At 45.8% G+C, this 4,297-nt stretch overlaps 1 protein-coding gene across 1 annotated transcript in view; it reads left to right on the forward strand.

Moving 5' to 3' along the window:
- The first annotated feature begins 50 nt into the window (after positions 1-50).
- LOC118337064 (serine/threonine-protein kinase PAK 6) overlaps positions 51-4,297 on the forward strand; it is a 16,581-nt gene continuing 12,334 nt past the window's right edge. The window contains 1 exon segment of the mRNA XM_035673897.1: positions 51-490. The gene's annotated coding sequence lies outside the window, so the exon portion shown is untranslated.

The raw sequence follows: 4,297 nt of genomic DNA on the forward strand, positions 1-4,297 counted from the left end.
AGAGAGAGAGAGAGAGAGCGAGCCAGAGAAGGAGAGGGAGAGGGGGGGGATGGAAGGAGCTGTATGGGGCCGTGATATTCTCTCCTCCTGGATGCTGCCTTTCCTCTTCATGGCTTTGTCCCCCCTTTGTACGGTCACCCTGTGTCCCCAGGAGCAGGCACGGCTAAGCGGACCAGCACTCAGCCACGGAGCCGGGGATGAATCAGCCCCAACAAAGAGCCTTTGAGATGGCAGTGTGTGCTTCTGCCTGGAGGGAGGAACGCATCAGGCTTTCCCAGGCAAGCGGCAGCCTGCAGTGTGCGCTTGCTTGAGAGCCAGCCCTCCTCGTCGTGGTGTGTATGAGAGAGAGCGTGTATGTCCGTGTGTGAGTGCATGTGTGTGTGAATGTGAGTGAGCGGTGTACAATAGTGTATGTGAGCGTGTGTGTGCGCACTCCTGGCTTCCAATCCTTCCTGGAGGAGAGAGGCTCTCCTCTTCACTAGACGGCAAGGTAAGGGGGATGACCGATTTTTTCCCCCCCTCTTCTAACAATGATTTATCCCTACCAGAGCCATGTTTCTGCTCTCCACGGTGAGGAGAGTGGGGTAAAGAGGGTGTTGGGGGGGGGGGGGGGGGAGAAGCTTAACGTCATTGATAAAGAGCTGTCTAGTGTATACCGTCGGTGGGCATCAGCCGTGGTGGAGGGAGAGAAGAAGGAGGTGGAGAGGCTGTGAGCAGAATGCAGTGCAGCCAGGTGCTGATGTGGGGGAGACAGGGAGAAAAAGGGAAGACAACAGAGGGGTGCTGGATGTATTCAGTGATGAACTGACTGCATCTCAAATAAGGAGCCTTCACCTTCTGCTCACCCCCCCTCCTCAAAATCCCCACATCCCCCCTGTCGGTGTCTCTGTCGCTTCTGTCCTCAACCGCTATTTCAAGGAACAATCCCTAAAATGTCTTTCTCGAGATGGATCACACTTGACAAATACAGACTGTGCCATTGCCATGGGCACTGTGGACAGAGGCTTCCTGTTTTACCATTGTGTAGTTAGTGTGTGTGTGTGTGTAGGCTGAGTTCTGAGGTGATCTTTCTGGTTCATGAGGATTCAAGTAGAGGGATGCTGTGGGAAAACAGGCACAGGAGAGGAGACTGACATGTGACATGTTTTTGTTAGCAACGTTTACTTTCAATCGGTAAATGTAATCATTAGCAAACCTGTTGTACGAGAGCTTGCATAAGTGTGGGAGGCAATGTTTGAACCGTGCGATGTTTGAGTTAAACATTAAGAAACAAGAAATCTGCTCTGTATTGAAGTCTCTCTGGATGCTAAATCCCCAGTGAGAAGGCTAAGGTGTTTTAAGAAGTGTATAGATTTTAGTTTTAGTCCAGTGCTTTAGTATCGCCATTGCAGAATCACAACATTCATGCACTTGCTTAAGAGTGGTGACTGCACCTGATGTTATCCAGAAATATACTGTAAATGATCAACACAAAGGACTTAGATCAGATCAACAGGATGATTTTGACTCAAGCTGCATTCTCTGTGTTAGTGTTTTGAATCATTTGTTTCATAAGTCTGATGATGATATAACTGGGGCTCTGCAATTCTTAAACGAGCATGTGTTTGTGTCTCAAGTTACTCATTGATATTCAAGAAGGAGGAGGAGGGAAAGGGTAGAAGAGGTGACAGAGAAGGTCTCTTTGGTGCATGAACACACACACGCACACACACACACACACACACAGCTGGACATCTGCTTTAGTGAGGATGATGTGTACACTCCGGCGACTTTTGAAGTCGTTTGTTTTTTGGAGGCCGTCTAATGTCGCCCATCTTGCTTTCGTGCTCTTACAGGCTCACAGTGCACTCTTGTACATGTACACTGACAGGACAGGAAGTGATCGGGACTCCATAAATGCAGCACGCAGGTGTAGGCGGTACATCATTGTCACGCTGCCTGCTGTGTTTGTGATTGTTTTCAGGAGTGCTCGTGTCATGTTCATGTCAGCTGAAGGAGGGGACAGTGTGCATTACCAGCTTAGCCTCGCCACCGGCCATGAGACGTCAAGCACCAAGGATTAAAACAGGCTCTGAGCCCAAATTAGGACAGCATGCCACGATTCCCCTCTCTGGGCTGAAACAGCACCCATGCTGGGTGACAGAGGAGGGCAGCAGAGTCGGTGCAGATTGATATCATAAAGGAATCTGAGGTTAAAAATTGTTGGCGCTTTGTCCCTGGGAGAGACACGCTGAGGCCTGGGCTAAAAAAATATAAATCAGAGCTTTCATAAGCACATGTGCATACAGTAAAGCTTGCACAGGCTCAGCGCATCAATAAATTAGACCCAAGAGAGAAGAGTTAGGCTCGTACCATTGGTCCAGGCTGAGCATACGTCTCTATCAGCACAGCGTCAAATTTTCAAAGTACTTGTGAGAGCCAAGAGGATCTTTAATTAAACAGAGTGTTGGTCAGTGCTGCATTTCCCTACTCTCCTGACTCTAGCCCTTAGTATACATATTGTTACACTGCATGGATGGGCATACTTCCTGAGTTAAGAGTGTGTTTTTCTAGTGATGTGTCAGCATCAATAGAACATCCCATAAAAGCCCCAGGACACTAGAGGTGTTGTTTTTACAATGTCATTATGTAAGGTGTTTGGAGTAGATAGCGACTATAGCTTTTACTGTGCATTTATGTCCACGCTCCTCGCTTCAGGGCAGGACAAACTAGTTTTCTTGTCCATTTTCCCATCCGGGAGAATCAGTGCCAATATGTCAGGTGACAGAATGATGTATGCGCTCGGTTGATGCAACTGTCCTATCCTCAAATCCCCTTTGCTGTGGCTTGGATACTGCAAACAAAGCTGCCCAAGATGATGGAGAAAAGAGGTCACGTCCTCAGAAGGCTAATATCCACAGCACTGTGCCACTGCGTTAGACCAAAAAACACGAGAACAGTCATTTTCAGGGCACTGACACTTTAAATCTACGTCCATCTATTCAGCTGCTTTATTCTTTTCATATCTGCCCTCTCACTTTCTTGCCTTTCATCTTCTCCATCTCTTTTTCTGTCACTACATCTGAGTGTCCAGACTCTCCTTTCCTCCCCCGCTCTTTCTCCTCCTGTCTCGACCTCTCATTTTTTGTTTCCTCCTGTCAATATTAACACAAGACTGATGTGCACTCCTGCGCAGATGTCTGCCCTTGAAGAACTGACAGCCCGCATTGTTGGGCACGGACATCATGTTTCACCATACACTTCCAATCCTGGGGCCTTTTCTTACTCATTCGGCGCAGAGAGAAAATGACAGACAAGCTCTTTGATTTTTTACTTTCTCAAAATCGCAGTGCTCTGTGATTTCCAACTTGCAATTCTTCATACAGAGGTTTGAGTGAAAGCCTACACATGACGCATTGCTGCGAGTTATGTGACATTTAAAATACCCCAAGATATGTCACTATCAATGAACTCTCTGTGTGAATATGGGTCATCCCTGCTTAATGTCCTATTTTACAAAATGTAAATGCGGAATATGGATATAATTGGCTATTTCATTCAATATTATTTGCCTCAAAAATTTTTTGTCATCCTTTACACTCTCTCTGAACCTTTACCTCCTTTGGTACTTAACTTTTCACAAACTATATACTGAAACTAGTCCATTCACTGCACATGCCCTTGGGTATGCTCTACATTGTGTCCTTACCCCTGAGTTGAGCTTTTATTAGAGATACAAATGCATTGAGGACTGAAACAGTTGTTTGACCACATCCCAAAAAAATGGCACACATCACCCGTCTTTTCTCCTAACCTCACCTCCGGTGATTCTGAATAGCCTGTTCAGTTTCCGGCCCATCCTATATTTACATCTTTATATTACGATTAATTACTTTTACATGATCCGTTTTTCAAACAAGACTAACTGTTTACATCCATGCTAGCGGCTCTGTGAGGCTGTACAGCAGTGCTTTGAGCTAAAAAACTCCAATGCTAACACACTGATGCTAAGCAGGTATAATATTTATTATGACTACAGTCTTCATTTAGCATGTTAGTATGATAATATTTGCTAATGAACAGATAACACAAAACTGAGTCTGATGGGAATCTCAATGTTTTTGTATGTGTTTGGTCATAAACCTAAAATTAGGGCACACTGAAATTTGGATTAGAGGGTGGCAGTAGATGGAAAATTGGGGGGTCACCAAAACGATAACATTTTATCCTGAGGGGAACATGAACTTGGTGGTGCTAGAGGGAATGTCAGGGGATCACCAAAGTCAGTAAGATTCATCCTCTGGGGACCATGAATTTC

Source organism: Morone saxatilis, unplaced genomic scaffold (genome assembly GCF_004916995.1).
Source record: "Morone saxatilis isolate NCDOM2014 unplaced genomic scaffold, NCSU_SB_2.0 Contig3, whole genome shotgun sequence".
NCBI classification, from domain to species: Eukaryota; Metazoa; Chordata; class Actinopteri; family Moronidae; genus Morone; species Morone saxatilis.